The 17,376-nt window shown below is 45.8% G+C and overlaps 1 protein-coding gene across 1 annotated transcript in view; it reads right to left on the reverse strand.

Annotated features, from left to right (window-relative positions):
- The window catches only part of LOC120918315 (probable G-protein coupled receptor 158), a 190,974-nt gene that overhangs the window by 148,614 nt on the left and 24,984 nt on the right, over nucleotides 1–17,376 (reverse strand). The gene's annotated exons all lie outside the window — the stretch shown is intronic.

The following is a 17,376-nucleotide window of genomic DNA, read 5'->3' on the forward strand; positions in this document are numbered from 1 at the left end:
GATAAAGCACCTGGACCAGATGGCATCCACCCACGGATCGTAAAAGAATTGAGCTCTGTAATTTATTTTCCTTGGTTTAGGCCAATACGTATTCTTCTACATATTTTTCGTTAAAAAAATCACAATAAGCATTTATTGATTGGTTTGCGCAAAAGTTATAGCGTTTACAAAATAGGGGATAGTTTTATGGCATTTTTATTAATATTTTTTTTTACTAGTAATGGCGGCATTATGGCGGACACTTTTGACACATTTTTGGGACCATTGGCATTTTTATAGCGATCAGTGCTATAAAAATGCATTGTTTACTATAAAAATGCCACTGGCAGTGAAGGGGTTAACACTAGGGGGCGAGGAAGGGGTTAATCATGTTCCCTGGGTGTGTTTTAACTGAAGGAGGGGTGGGACTGACATGGGGAAATGACAAATCGCTGTTCATACATTGTATGAACAGACGATAGGTAATTTCCCCCCCCTGACAGGACTGGGAGCTGTGTGTTTACACACACAGCTCCCGGTTCTCGCTCTGTAACGAGCGATCGCGGGTGCCCGGCGGTGATCGCACCCACCAGGCACGCGTCAGGATCAGGGGCGAGCGGGGGGCGCCTCCGGGGCACGCACGCGCCCCTAGTGCCCGCTTCGCGAGGTGATGTAGATCTACATGACCTCGCGCAGGGGAGCCGACCTGCCGCCGTATAACTGCAGCGACTGTTTGGCAAGTAGTTAAGGGACTTCAAGCTGTGTGCGTTTAAGAAGCCCTGTGTGCGTCCAAGACTGTGAGACTGGAAGATCTGGTGGTTTAAGCGACCAGTACCTATGGCAGCAGTGTTGTCGAAGAGTAGCCAGGTGGGCTTGTATTTTCATTTATCTTTGAATGTCGTTTAAACCCCTGAGTGGACTTTTGTTTTGTTTTTCTTCATTAACCACTTAAGCCTAAGCAGCTAAATGCCCAGGCCAGGTTTTGCGATTCGGCACTGCGTCGCTTTAACAGACAATTGCGCGGTCGTGCGACGTGGCTCCCAAACAAAATTGGCGTCCTTTTTTTCCCACAAATAGAGCTTTCTTTTGGTGGTATTTGATCACCTCTGCGGTTTTAATTTTTTGCGCTATAAACAAAAATAGAGCGACAATTTTGAAAAAAATTCAATATTTTTTACTTTTTGCTATAATAAATATCCCCCAAAAACATATATCATTTTTTTCCCCTCAGTTTAGGCCGATACGTATTCTTCTACCTATTTTTGGTATAAAAAAATCGCAATAAGTGTTTATCGTTTGGTTTGCGCAAAATTTATAGCGTTTACAAAATAGGGGATAGTTTTATTGCATTTTTATTATTATTTTTTTTTTACTACTAATGGCGGCGATCAGCGATTTTTTTCGTGACTGCGACATTATGGCGGACACTTCGGACAATTTTGACACATTTTTGGGACCATTTAAATTGCATTGTTTATTGTGAAAATGACAGTTGCAGTTTGGGAGTTAACCACAGGGGGCGCTGAAGGAGTTATGTTTCACCTAGTGTGTGTTTACAACTGTAGGGGGGTGTGGCTGTAGGTCTGATGTCATCGCTTCCAGAGGCTTACCGACCGCGCTATGTACCGGGGGGGGGTTCCCGATCGGACCCCCGACCCACGTCTAGGCAGCGACGTGCGGGCACGTCGTTCTGCCTGTCCGTGCCCGTTTGCCGATGTATATGTACACGCGGCGGTCCTTAAGCGGTTAAATAAACGTGGGCTACCAGGCCCTTATATACGATATACAGTACGCCTGTTTGGTGTGGACTCACTACATGAAAACGCATCTACCACGAGAGCTAACAATCCCCTATGTCACAATATATATATATATAGAGAGAGAGATGCATATACAGCCATGGCCAAAAGTTTTGAGAATGACACAAATACAAATTTTCACAAAGTCTGCTGCCTCAGTTTTTGAGATGGGAAATTGCATATACTCCAGAATGTTATGAAGAGTGATCAGACGAATTGCAATTAATTGCAAAGTTCCTCTTTGCCATGAAAATTAACTTAATCCCATAAAAAAATTCACTGCATTTGTGAAGAAGGCTTCAGGGTGCCCAAGAAAGTCCAGCAAGCGCCAGGACCGTCTCCTAAAGAGGATTCAGCTGCAGGATTGGAGTGCCACCAGTGCAGAGCTTGCTTAGGAATGGCAGCAGGCAGGTGTGAGCGCATCTGCACGCACAGTGAGGCGAAGACTTTTGGAAGATGGCCTGGTGTCAAGAAGGGCAGCAAAGAAGCCACTTCTCTCCAAAAAAAACATCAGAGACAGATTGATCTTCTGCAGAAAATATGGTGAATGGACTGCTGAGGACTGGGGCAAAGTCATATTCTCCGATGAAGCCTCTTTCCGATTGTTTGGGGCATCAGGAAAAAGGCTTGTCCTAAGAAGAAAAGGTGAGCGCTACCATCAGTCCTGTGTCATGCCAACAGTAAAGCATCCTGAGAACATTGATGTGTGGGGTTGCTTCTCATCCAAGGGAGTGGGCTCACTTACAATTTTGCACAAAAACACAGCCATGAATAAAGAATGGTACCAAAACACCCTCCAACAGCAACTTCTTCCAACAATCCAACAACAGTTTGGTGAAGAACAATGCATTTTCCAGCACGATGGAGCACCGTGCCATAAGGCAAAAGTGATAACTAAGTGGCTCGGGGACCAAAACGTTGACATTTTGGGTCCATGGCCTGGAAACTCCCCAGATCTTAATCCCATTGAGAACTTGTGGTCAATCCTCAAGAGGCGGGTGGACAAACAAAAACCCACTAATTCTGACAAACTCCAAGAAGTGATTATGAAAGAATGGGTTGCTATCAGTCAGGAATTGGCCCAGAAGTTGATTGAGAGCATGCCCAGTCGAATTGCAGAGATCCTGAATAAGAAGGGCCAACACTGCAAATACTGACTCTTTGCATAAATGTCATGTAATTGTCGATAAAAGCCTTTGAAACCTATGAAGTGTGTGTAATTATATTTCACTACATCACAGAAACAACTGAAACAAAGATCTAAAAGCAGTTTAGCAGAAAACTTTGTAAAAACTAATATTTGTGTCATTCTCAAAACTTTTGGCCACAACTGTACAGTATCTCACAAAAGTGAGTACACGCCTCACATTTTTGTGAATATTTTATTATATCTTTTAATGTGACAACACTGAAGAAATTACTCTTTGCTACAATATACAGCTTGTATAACAGTGTAAATTTGCTGTCCCCTCAAAATACCTCAACACACAGCCATTAATGTCTAAACCGCTGGCAACAAAAGAAGGAAGTAAACCCCTAAGTGAAAATGTCCAAATTGGGCTCAAAGTGTCAATATTTTGTGTGGCCACCATTATTTTTCAGCACTGTCTTAACCCTTTTGGGCATGGAGTTCACCAGAGCTTCACAGGTTGCCACTGGAGTCCTCTTCCACTCCTCCATGATGACATCATCATGAGCTGGTGGATGTTAGAGACCTTACCCTCCTTCACCTTTTGTTTGAGGATGCCCCACAGATGCTCAATAGGGTTTAGGTCAGGAGACATGCTTGGCCAGTCCATCATCTTTACCCTCAGCTTCTTTAGCAAGGCAGTGGTCCTCTTGGAGGTGTGTTTGGGGTCGTTATCATGTTGGAATACTGTCCTGCGTCCCAGTCCCCGAAGGGTGGGGATCATGCTCTTATTCAGTATGTCACAGTACATGTTGGCATTCGTAGTTCCATCAATGAACTGTAGCTCCCCAGTGCGGGCAGCACTCATTCAGCCCAAGACCATGACACTCCCATCACCATGCTTGACTGTAGGCAAGACACACTTGTCTTTGTACTTCTCACCTGGTTGCCGCCACACACGCTTGACACCATCTGAACCAAATTAGTTTATCTTGGACTCATCAGACCACAGGACATGGTTCCAGTAATCCATGTCTTTTGTCGGCTTGTCTTCAGCAAATTGTTTGCAGGCTTTCTTGTGCATCATCTTTGAAGAGCCTTCCTTCTGGGACAACAGCCATGCAGACCAATTTGATGCAGTGTGCGGTGTATGGTCTGATCACTGACAGACTGGCCCCCACCCCTTCAACCTCTGCAGCAATGCTGGCAACACTCATATGTCTATTTTCCAAAGACAACCTCTGGATATGACACTGAGCATGTGCACTAAACTTCTTTGGTTGACCATGGTGAGGCCTGTTCTGAGTGGAACCCGTCCTGTAAGACCTCTTTATGGTCTTGGCCACCGTGCTGCAGCTCAGTTTCAGGGCCTTGGCAATCTTCTTAAAGCCTATGCCATCTTTATGTAGAGCCATGAAAAACCTCAATGGGAGTGGGATTTTTAAGGCAACAAAATATATGGGACAACTAGGTCATAAAAAAATATAAATTTATTACAACATATAAGTATCAAAAGAGACAATATCACAAATATTTACTAAAACGTTTCCAAAAATACTGTCTGTCGACACATGCCCGGGATCAACGAGCAGTGGGCGCACAGCCAAAAAAATTCCGGAAAATTTTATGCTGTATACCCACTGCTCATTAATCCCGGGCATGCGTCGACAGACAGTGGGCCATATTCTCAGTGAAGTTACGATGGAGTAAGTCAGATACTCCATCGTAACTCCCTTTTTTGGCCAGTGTATCTATGCTCCTGATTCTCAGAATCATTTTTGCATAGATACACTTAAGATCCGCCATCTGTAAGTCACTTACACTGGCGGATCTTAAATGCAATGACGCCGGCCGCCGCTAGATGGCATTTACGTGAAGGAGTCATTTGCATATGCAAATGATCCTTCTACGCCGATTCCCGAACGAGTTTGCGTCGCGTAACCGTCGCTAACGTCGTTTGCGTAAGCGGAAATTTAATCCTGCTATATGGAGGATTAAATTTCCGCAAGTCTCGCGTAGGCCATGTTACGGATGGCGTCGGGTCACCGTCGTGTTTTTTCGTCGAGTACGTCGTTTACGTAAGTCGTTCTTGAATACGACTTTACGTCAATGACGCACACGTCAGCGTCATTGACGTTTTCCGCCGAGAACTGGAGCATGCGCACTGGGCTTTTTGCAGCCCGGCGCATGCCCAGTTCTTTCGCATCGGGGGCGCGCTTCATTTGAATAGAAGACGCCCCCTTGGAGATCCGCCAGGCTACGCCGGGACACTTACACTCCGCTGTCCCAACTTATGGAGCAAGTGTTTGGGGAATACAACACCTGCTCCAGTAAGTTGGGACAGCGGAGTGTAAGTGCCCTAAGCGCAGCAGGCGGATATTTTTCGAGAATATGGCCCAGTATTTTTGGAAAAGTTTTTATAAATATTTGTGATATTGTCTCTTTTGATACTTACAGTATATGTTGTAATAAATGAGCTAAATTTTTTCTTCATGTAGAGCAGTGGTTCTCAACCTGGGGGTCGGGACCCCCTCGGGGGTCAAATGATGATTTGCCAGGGGTCACCAAATCCTGGGCTGCTCCTGAAGCCCGCAGCACTCACAGCCTTTTCGCAGCCGCCCAGCAGGGCAGTCCCTGAATCCTGTGGCATGGCTGTGGGGCAGGCAGAGACTAGAGGTCAGCTGACTGGTGAGAAATGTGAAGTGTGAGGGGCTGGAGGAGACCCTATCTTCTGATTTCGGCATAGGTGTCACTGCTGCAAGACACCACTGAGCTGGAGAATACATGAAAGGGAGAGGAAAAGAGGGAGAGAAAGAACAAGAAAGATGGCTAGAGAGAGGGATATTGGAAAAAAAACAAGAACTTAAGATAGAGATAAAGGGGGAAAAAAGAAGAACATAGATAGAGTGGTACATCCTAAAAGGTACCACAAGGTGTTTTAATACTGTCCGAGTGGAAGGGACTCAGGGAGCCCTGAATGTCTGTGGGTTAGGGGCGCAAATTGTCTTGCCTTGGGTGCTGACAACCCATGCTACGGAAATTCTACTGTTAGGGGTCCCCACAATTTTTATCAAGGGATCACGGCACTAGAATGGTTGAGAACCACTGATGTAGAGCAACAATTATTTTTTTCAGATCCTTTAGAGCAGACCTGGGCAAACTACGGCCCGGCGGACCTTTTAATCCGGCCCACCCGGATCGCCGCCGCCGCCACGTTAATCACCGCGGCGGGGAACATTAGACAGCGTTCGTTTGAACAGCTGTTTTCCCCGCCGCGCATAGACACTCCCCCTTGGACGGATCTGTCCAATCGCGAGCAAGGGGGAGTCACATAGACACTCCCCCTTGCTCGCGATTGGACAGATCCGTCCAAGGGGGAGTGTCTATGGCACCTGCCGCGGTGATAACAGTAGGCAGGGCCGGTAGGGGTCACTGTGCCCATCACACGCAGCCACTTGTGCCAACACATGCAGCCACTTGTGCCAACACATGCAGCCACTTGTGCCAACACATGCAGCCACTGTGCCACCATAAATTGTCGCCACTGTGCCAATCACACGCAGCCACTGTGCCAATCACACGCAGCCACTGTGCCAATCACACGCAGCCACTGTGCCAATCACACGCAGCCACTGCTCCCATCAAACGCAGCCACTGTGCCAATCACACGCAGCCACTGTGCAATCAATTGTTGCCACTGTTCCAAAACACAGCCACTGTGCCAATCACATGCAGCCACTGTGCCAATCACACGCAGCCACTGTGCCAATCACACGCAGCCACTGTGCCAATCACATGCAGCCACTGTGCCCATCAAACGCAGCCACTGTGCCAATCACACGCAGCCACTGTGCCAATAACACGCAGCCACTCTGCCCATCAAACGCAGCCACTGTGCCAATCACACGCAGCCACTGTGCCAATAACACGCAGCCACTCTGCCCATCAAACGCAGCCACTGTGCCCATCAAACGCAGCCACTGTGCCATCACATGCAGCCACTGTGCCAACACACGCAGTCACTGTGCCATCAATTGTTGCCACTGTGCCCATCACACGCAGCCACTGTGCCATCAATTGTCGCCACTGTGCCCATCAAACGCAACCACTGTGCCATCACACGCAGCCACTGTGCCATCACATGCAGCCACTGTTTAATCAATTGTTATTGATTAAACAGTGGCTGCCTGTCCCCAGCCTCTGTCCCCCTCCTGTGTCATGTCCCCAGCCTCTGTCCCCCTCCTGTGTCATGTCCCCAGCCTCTGTCCCCCTCCTGTGTCATGTCCCCAGCCTCTGTCCCCCTCCTGTGTCAGGTCCCGAGCCTCTGTCCACCTCCTGTGCCATGTCCCCAGCCTCTGTCCCCCTCCTGTGCCATGTCTATAACAAGTACTCGTACCAGTTTTCCAACAATGATATTTACTGCTTTTTATAAAGAAATACAATTGATTTTATGCAGTATTGAGTTTAGCCTTTTGGCCCGGCCCTCCAAAATATTTTTAGTTTCTCATGTGGCCCCATGCTTTAGAGAGTTCTTTGCCATGAGGTGCCATGTTGTGCTTCCAGTGACCAGTATGAAAGAGTGAGAGTGATAACACCAAATTTAACTCACCTGCTCCCAATTTACACCTGAGACCTTGTAACACTAACGAGTCACATGACACCGGGGAGGGAAAATGGTTAATTGGGCTCAATTTGGATATTTTCACTTAGGGGTGTACTCACTTTTTTTTGCCAGTGGTTTAGACATTATTGGCTGTGCGTTGAGTTATTTTGAGGGGACAGCAAATTTACACCGTTATACAAGCTGTACACTCACTACTTTACATTGTCACAAAGTGTCATTTCTTTAGTGATGTCACATAAAAAGATATAATAAAATATTTACAAAAATGTGAGGGGTGTACTCACTTTTGTGAGATACTGTATATCTATCAAAGCCCCGCAGGCAACTTGGGTTTAGTAGGCCCATCCCCAGGGCCGGACTGGGAGTAAAAACCAGCCCTGGAAAACATTTCATACCAGCCCCATAGCATTATTATACCAGCCCAACATCATAACGTCATTATTTTCTTGTTCATATAAGAGAAAACCATACATTTTAAAGAAACATTTAAAGAGCGTATTATATAAAGATAAGACAGATATGAAAGTTCATAGGGCTAGGGAGATTATATATATATATATATATATATATATTTATTACACAGTGGAACCTCAGATTACGAGCATAATCCGTTCCAGGAGAATGCTCGTAATCCAAAGTGCTCACATATCAAAGTGAGTTTCCCCATTGAAGTTAATGGAAACGAAAATAATTTGTTCCGCATTGACTTCAATTGCATGCAATACCGCATGTGGCCAGAGGTGGGGGGCGCCGGAGAGCATCGGAGACACTCGGAAATGTCACTTGCCATCCGTCCCCTGCCACCAGATTTAGTGTGTCACTTGCCACCCATCCCGTCACCAGATTCAGCGTGTCACTTGTCACTTGGACTGGGTGACAGAAGGGGGACTGGGCGACAGCAGGGGGACTGGGCGACAGCAAGGGGACTGGGCGACAGCAAGGGGACTGGGCGACAGCAAGGGGACTGGGCGACAGCAAGGGGACTGGGTTACAGAGGACTGGGAGACTGGGTGACAGAGAGCTGGGTGACAGGAGACTGGGTGACAGGAGACTGGGTGACAGGAGACTGGGTGACAGAGAGCTGGGTGACAGAGAGCTGGGTGACAGAGAGCTGGGTGACAGAGCTGGGTGACAGGAGACTGGGTGACAGAGAGCTGGGTGACAGAGAGCTGGGTGACAGGAGACTGGGTGACAGAGAGCTGGGTGACAGGAGACTGGGTGACAGAGAGCTGGGTGACAGAGAGCTGGGTGACAGAGAGCTGGGTGACAGGAGACTGGGTGACAGAGAGCTGGGTGACAGGAGACTGGGTGACAGAGAGTTGGGTGACAGAGAGCTGGGTGTCAGGAGACTGGGTGACAGGAGACTGGGTGACAGAGAGCTGGGTGACAGAGAGCTGGGTGACAGAGGGCTGGGTGACAGAGAGCTGGGTGTCAGGAGACTGGGTGACAGGAGACTGGGTGACAGGAGACTGGGTGACAGAGAGCTGGGTGACAGGAGGCTGGGTGACAGAGAGCTGGGTGACAGAGAGCTGGGTGACAGAGAGCTGAGTGACAGGAGACTGGGTGACAGGAGACTGGGTGACAGGAGACTGGGTGACAGGAGACTGGGTGACAGAGCTGGGTGACAGAGAGCTGGGTGACAGGAGACTGGGTGACAGAGAGCTGGGTGACAGGAGACTGGGTGACAGAGAGCTGGGTGACAGGAGACTGGGTGACAGAGAGCTGGGTGACAGGAGACTGGGTGACAGAGAGCTGGGTGACAGGAGACTGGGTGACAGAGAGCTGGGTGACAGGAGACTGGGTGACAGGAGACTGGGTGACAGGAGACTGGGTGACAGAGAGCTAGGTGACAGAGAGCTGGGTGACAGGAGACTGGGTGACAGGAGACTGGGTGACAGGAGACTGGGTGACAGAGAGCTGGGTGACAGAGAGCTGGGTGACAGGAGACTGGGTGACAGGAGACTGGGTGACAGAGAGCTGGGTGACAGGAGACTGGGTGACAGAGAGCTGGGTGACAGGAGACTGGGTGACAGAGAGCTGGGTGACAGGAGACTGGGTGACAGAGAGCTGGGTGACAGGAGACTGGGTGACAGAGAGCTGGGTGACAGGAGACTGGGTGACAGAGAGCTGGGTGACAGGAGACTGGGTGACAGAGAGCTGGGTGACAGAGTGTTGGGTGACAGAGAGTTGGGTGACAGGGACTGGGTGACAGAGAGCTAGGTGACAGAGAGCTGGGTGTCACCTTTGCTGCCCCTGCAAATTGCAATCTGGACTGTATAATCTCTCTCACCATTGCATAGTCAAACCCCCCCCCCTCCCCCACCTACCTTTTCTTCCTTCTGCTCCAAGGCTGGCCGGCGCGATACACTTATTCTCCTCTGCGGCTCTGCCTTCACACGTGGCTCTGCAGGAGAAACATAGTGGGCGGTGCTGGCGCCGCACGGGACGATGGGACGTTCGGTTCTCCTGCTCGGCTCCTCCCCTCCCTCAAACACATGATCGCTCCAGTCCAATGTGTGCACACTTCACACAGCGCGGGCCGGGAAGGAAAGTGCAGCGGTGAGCATGGCGGCCGCAACCCGCCGGCGACCGGCCCGCCGCTGCTCTTTATTAACATAATGTAATAGACATGACACTGGACTGGAGTGAAGGCAGCATAGGGCAGGCATGCGTATAATTGTAAAGTGCGGCCGCGATGGCGGCCGCGGCCCACAGCCACAGGCACAGCTGGTTAATTTGACTGTCAGCAGGCGGCCTACCGGGAATTTTCCCGCTATCCCGGTAGGCCAGTCCGGCCCTGCCCATCCCTGAGTCACCAAGGTAGCTTAGCTACCCCATTTTTTTTTTACATAATTTTAGCTACTCTCTGTGGACTCTTGTGTTCCTGTTACAGGTCAAGTTATAAATTGGTGGAATCTGCTCCCAATCACAATTAGTAAAAAAATCTCCATAAATCTCCAGGTTTTGTGACTGCATTGCATTTTAGTAAATTATTACAAGGTTGTGAATATCGTTGTATAACCTTGTCTTTGTTGATTTGCTTATCTTCTATATACTCAAGGTAATTTTCAACTGGTGTGGCTTATTTGTGTAAAAAGTGTGTCAGAGTGATCAAGGTATTACACCACTCAGTTCAGTGAAAGAAGAATAACCCCAGAGGGATTGCCAAACTAGATGTTTCTGCAGGGGTGCGCTACACGTGCTTCATCGTTTAATTTACTTAACATATTTGCTTGGTTTACATATAGCAGCAACAATTCGCTATGACTGATGTCCACTCCAAACAAATTTTTTGTTAGGTAGTATTCGCTAAAACAACTGTTGTTTTTTTTTTTTTTTGTGTAGAAGTAATAAACCATAATTGAGCAGTTGAAGCTGCAGAGACAAAACAGCATTAACCTACTGTTATATACTAATAAAAAAAGCTATCAACGTAATACAAAGTGTCAAACAGTGCAAAACAAACCACAAAGCTTGATGTGATGTTCCATTACATATAAACAATATGGTGAACAAGATTTAAAAAAGTCAACAGCAAAACAACTCCAAATGAAAAACCCACATTGCATCACTGAGGCATTTTCTATGCTGAACAAGAAAAAAAAAATCATAATGCCATGTTTCAGAGACATAAACTAACATATTTAACCAATTCAGCCCCGGAAGATTTGGCTACTCAATGACCAGGCCATTTTTTGCGATACGGCACTGCATCAATTTAACTGACAATTGCGCGGTCGTGTGACGCTGTTCCCAAACAAAATTGACGTCCTTTTTTTACCACAAATAGAGCTTTCTTTTGGTGGTATTTGATCATCTCTGTGGTTTTTATTTTTTGCGCTATAAACAAACAAATTGCGTAAATTTTGAAAAAAACACTATTTTGTACCTTTTACTATAATAAATAGCCCCAATTTTTTTATTTTTTTAAAAAAGCTAATTTTTTCCTCAATTTATGCCGATATGTATTCTTCTACATATTTTTGGTAATAAAAAGCGCAAAAGGTGTATATTGATTGGTTTATGCAAAAGTTATAGCGTCTACAAACTATTGGAAAGATTTGTCATTTTTTTTTTACTAGTAATGGCAGTGATCTGCGATTTTTATCGGGACTGTGACATTATGGCGGACAGATCGGACACTTTTGACACATTTTTGGGACCACTGACAATTATACAGCGAACAGTGCTATAACAATGCACTGATTACTGTGTAAATGTCACTGTCAGGGAAGAGGTTAACACTAGGGAGCGATTAAGGAGTTAACTGCGTTCCCTAATGTGTGTTCTAACTGTGGGGGGAGGGGACTAACTATTGTGGTTCCCAGACAGTAGGAACTCATGATGTGCTTCTCCTCTCCTCACAGAATTGTGATGTGTGTGTTTACACACATATGTCCCTGTTCTGCCTCTCGTTTCCACGATCGCGCGTGGCCAGCGGTCATCGCGACCGCCGGCCATGAGCAATGGCACGGCTCATAGCACCTGCTATCCTGCTTAAAGGAGCAGACGTACATCTACGACGGCTCGTGGGATTGTGCTGACCTGCAGCAGTATAATGACGGCAGCTGATCGGTAAGTGGTTAAACATTACCTCGAGAGCATGAAAGGATTTCTAGTTGGGCCCAAGGTAGTCATTTAAAAAAAAAAACAGTTAGGACTTGTTTACACTTGCTTCACAACATGGCATTGGACACACTTTTTTAAAGCACTCTGAATGCCAATCAAAGCACATGTCACTACATAAAATGATTAGCTTACAGTCCTGCTTACACATTGCTTTTGCTTTGCTTTTCATCAAAAATTATACCCCATGTAGCTTTAGTGGTGCTTCAAAGTGTCTTCAAAGCCTCCATAAAATTTTTATGCTCATTCATGCCAAGTTTCATTAAGGCTATTTTTACACTGAGGTGCTTTGTAGGCGCTATAGCGCTAAAAATAGCGTCTGAAATCCATGGGCAACGCCGCTGAACTGCTGACAAAGCTCCGCTGCAGCGCTGCTTTGAGGGTGGTTTTAACTCTTTTTCGGCCGCTAACGGAGCACTTTTAACGAATAGCGGTGCAAAAACTATGGTAAAGCACCGCTAAAAAGAGCCGCACTTTATTACCGATGGCGCAATGCCTCAATGTGAAATTAGCCTTAGGCTTTAAAAAAGCACCCCATAAGCATCATCGAAGCACCACGAAGCATCAAAGAAGCATCGCAAAAGCATCAAATACACATCAAAAAAGCATGTTGAAGTGGTAGGTACTTTAACCACTTAAGGACCCCCTACCGATGATATACGCCGGCAGAATGGCATGGCTGGGATCCCCTATCGATGATATACGCCGGCAGAATGGCATGGCTGTACGTGTCTCTTTAAGGCCCAGCCGTGGGGTCGTGAGCACTCCGCCGGCGGTGCGCTCGGGCCCCCCGGTCCGAAGCTCCGTGACCGCGCCCACAGGACCCGCGGACCCGATCGCCGCCGGTGTCCTGCGATCGGTCACCGGAGCTGAAGAACGGGGAGAGGTGTGTTTAAACACACCTTCCCTGTTCTTCATTGTGGCAGTGGCAGTGATAGTCTGTTCCCTGATATAAGAAAAAGACGATCACTGACGTCACACGTCCAGCCCCGCCCCCTACAGTTAGAAACACATATGAGGTCACACTTAACCCCTACAGTGCCCCCTAATGGTTAACTCCTAAACTGCAATTTGTAATTTTCACAGTAATCAGTGCATTTTTATATCACTTTTTGCTGTGAAAATGACAGTGGTCCCAAAAATGTGTCAAAATTGTCCGATTTGTTTGCCATAATGTCGCAGTCACGAAAAAAATCGCAAACCAATCGATAAACGCTTTTTATTTTTTTGTTTTTTTTTAACCAAGAATAGGTAGAAGAATACGTATCGGCATAAACTGAGGAAAAAAAGTTTTTTATATATTTTTGGGGGATATTTATTATAGCAAAAAGTAAAAAATATTGTTTTTTTTTCAAAATTGTCACTCTATTTTTGTTTATAGCGCAAAAAATAAAAACCGCATAATGGTGCGGGTCTTAAGTGGTTAATGTGTGTTGAAGTCTAATCAAGTGTAAATGAGCCTGGAGTATGATATTCCAAATAGAAGCCCTAAATATTGCTAAGACTCACTGCCCATTAAGCAATTATTTTAGCCTGGCCACAATGTAAGAGGAGGTAAGGCATATTTAATTTTGCAAAAAAATAAAATAAAATCAGTTTATTATGTCACACTCAGGAGCCAGAAATATTGCACTGACATGCAGCACACCGTGTAAGTGTTTTTACTAGGCAACAATTCAAGAGAAGAGAGACTTGGCAGGCTTGACTTGATCATAACAAATAATTAAAAGTGTGCTTTTTTCAAGCCAGAAAACTCAACTGAAATGTTGAACATTATGTTCTTCTAATGCCGCGTACACACGATCATATTGCGGCATGAAAAAAACATTGTTTTTCAAAAATGTCATTTAAAATGAACGTGTGTGGGCTTCACATCATTTTTCAGGTTCTGAAAAACGACAAAAAAAAAGTTCGAACATGCTGCATTTTTTAACGTTGTTTTAATCGATGTCGTTTTTCGGGTTGTAAAAAATGATCGTGTGTGGGATATAACGACGTAAAAAACCTGCGCATGCTCAGAAGCAAGTTATAAGACGGGAGCGTTCGTTCTGGTAAAACTACCGTTCATAGTGGAGTAAGCACATTCATCACGCTGTAACAGACAAAAAAGCTTGAATCGTCTTTTACTAACACGAAATCAGCTAAAGCAGCCCAAAGGCGAATGGAACTACCCCTTTATAGTGCCGTTGTACGTGTTGTACGTCACCGCGCTTTGCTAGATAATTTTTTTAAAACGATGGTGTGTAGGCAACATCGTTTTAATGATGAAGTTGGGAAAACTTTGTTTTTTCGACATGCTGAAAAACAACGTTTTTTTTTTTTCATGCTGAAAAATGATTGTGTGTACGCGGCATAAGAATCTCAGAATGTCAGAAGGGAATCTGGCAAACCGGATTTGAACTTAAAAAAATCACTATGGATTTCATTCTCAGAAAGTAGACCTAAGCTATTTGATGCAGACTTCTTGATGTTTTTTCAAATCCCACTATTCCAGAGGGGGAGACTACACATGAAAAAAATAAATCAGAGCTATTTTCTAAGTTAAAAGATTGAAAAATGTAACAGTTTTGAAGGGCACCTTTTGCAGCGTCCCACTCAGGACATGTGGGATCTGCAAAAGTATTACTTCTTTGTCATTGCTATATTGCATGTCATTTTGCATTGTATACCTGTGGTATCCCTGTTCATAGGCTGGTCAGGTGTGCTTCTTACTTCCCTCCACAAGATGGGGATAGCACCACTCTGGGAAATCTATCCCAGCTCAGGCTTATCCGTGGTCAGTTAGTGAGTACAGAAGGCAGCATGGAGAGAGAAAGGTGAGAGAAAGTCAGTCCAGAGAAGGGACACATTTAAACTGCTAAAATCAAAGGATAAAAGCCATTAATCGGCAGCAAGGACCTTTGAGTATACAGGTGAAGGATTTATTAGCCTCCGGCAACCTCACCCATGTCACTGGATTCAAAAAGGACCAGACACAAGTAAGCATTATTACTGAACCACACCCTGAGTCCAGGCCTCCTAAAGTCTATTAGCAGTGGATCAGCAGAACTCCTCTATTTACCCAGAGACTGTATTCTAACTGGATGTTTGTACTGCAACCAAAACCAGACACAGTAAAAGTTGTGAGTTGTATTCTGCCACTGCCTATCTCATTCTTTAACATTGTTACTACAACTGGTTGTACCACCATTAACGGTACTGGCGTCACGACAATTATCATCAAGGGACCCAGCCGCCACAAGCACTCTAAACACCCCTGTCATCACGGGCACCTCAACCACCATCTTGGCTGGCGTTTCCCTATCGCAGAGCGTGCCCCGGAGGATCCTGTGCTGTCTTCCCTTTCACTGTGCGACCGGCCCAGGGAGGCTTTCTGCTAACCGTGAGTAAACCGATGAACTGTATTATTGCTGTCTCTCATCGGCCCACCGTGCACCTCACGTGTTCCCCTGCAGTTCTGGCTCGTCGCACTTTTAATACTTTATCGGATAGTTTGCACATTTTAGAGGTAGAGAAATAGCATCAAGAAATACAAAAAAATCTGTCCTAGAGAGTTTGAACAGGCATTTAATACCTGAAAACAAAATTCATGTTTTTTTGGTCACTTTTGATGGAAATAATAAAAATTTGTGTACCACAGCTAGGAAGCCTATTTGAACAGACTACAATTTCAGAGAGTTAAGGCCCGTACACACGATACGAAAATCGGAAGTAAAATTTTGTCCGACGAACGATCTGCCGATTTTCGGATTGTTATGCCACAGACATTTTTTCCGAAGGAATTCCGCTCAAGCTTGGCTTGCATACACACAAAAGTTCTCTGAACTTTCGTCTATCAAGAACGCAGTGACGTACAACACAAGCCGAGAAAATTAAGTTCAATGCTTCAGAGCATGTGTTGAATTGTTTCCGAGCATGCGTCGGAATTTTGCACGTCGGAATTGCTACAGATGATTGGATTATCCGATAGGAATTCTTTCCGTCGGAAAATTTGAGAACCAGCTCTTAATCTTTTGTTGACGGAAATTCCTACAGCAAAAGTCCGATGGAGCGTACACATGTCGTAATTTCCGCTCAAAAGCTCACAGGAATTTGAAAATGCTCTCGGAATTTCCGATAGTGTGTACGGGGCATTAGTATAGTGCTTTCGGCAGCAGATTCCGTTTTTTCATCAGACAAAAGCTGGATGTACAGACTACAAAATTTTTCAACGTCCAATTTTCGTTTAATTAGTACGAAAAAAATCGCAAGAGCAAGACTGAGCATACTCAGAAACAAAAAAAAGAACAAATACAACACATTTTATCACTTCTGAAGTTGCATTCTGTCGTATGAGAATTTTCATATGGTGAGTAACCTCTTCACTTTCAACATGAGACTAGCTTGCAACAAAAAACAAGCAAGGTTTTAGAGCAGGTATTTATTATCTGAGAGAAAATACTTCTGTTCTTTTTAGATGCCTTCCACGTGGGGTGGACTCCATTGGAGTCCACCTGCTCAGTGGAGAATCTGTCCGCTGATCCCCGCTGAGCTGGCGGAAGGCTGGTCCATGTCTGCTCTGCTTATGCAGAACAGACACAGACAAAACCCGCTCTCCTCTATGGGTGGTCAGATGTAAACAGACCATCTGTCCGTTTACACCCGACTGCCATCAGATCAGATCTGCCAGACAGAGGGGGAACGAATCAGCATCCATCTGTTGCTAGGGGATCGGTTGTCGGCAGGTGTCAATACGTTCTTTGAAATCCACCGCTCTGTAGAGGAGACTAAAGGGCCAGATGGGTCCACCTGAAAAACTGACAGGTGGACCTGATGAGTCCGCTAGTGTGAAAGAGGCCCAATAATGGAAATACTGTAAAATAAAATTACTACAGCTACCAAGTTTGTTTGAATAGACTACAGTATCAGAGAGTTAGAGTAGGCATTTAATCCCTTGCTGGGAGGTGGGGCAAGGTTTATGATCATGTGATTGGCTGTCACAGCGGTCACATAATTGTAAAGCTCCCAAATGCATGTAGCGATCAGGAGCTTTCCGTTGGGCGCTGGTAACTGTGCCATTTGTTTACATTTTAGTATGGAAATGTGCGGCCTCTCTGCATCAAGGCTCACCTCCCGAAATGTCTCATATTTGTGTGCTTTCAGCGCTAAGAGGTTAATATCTGGAAATTATATCTGTGTCTTTTTTCAACACTTGATAGAAACATCATAACGTTTTGTAC

Source organism: Rana temporaria, chromosome 12 (assembly GCF_905171775.1).
Source record: "Rana temporaria chromosome 12, aRanTem1.1, whole genome shotgun sequence".
Taxonomy (NCBI): domain Eukaryota; kingdom Metazoa; phylum Chordata; class Amphibia; order Anura; family Ranidae; genus Rana; species Rana temporaria.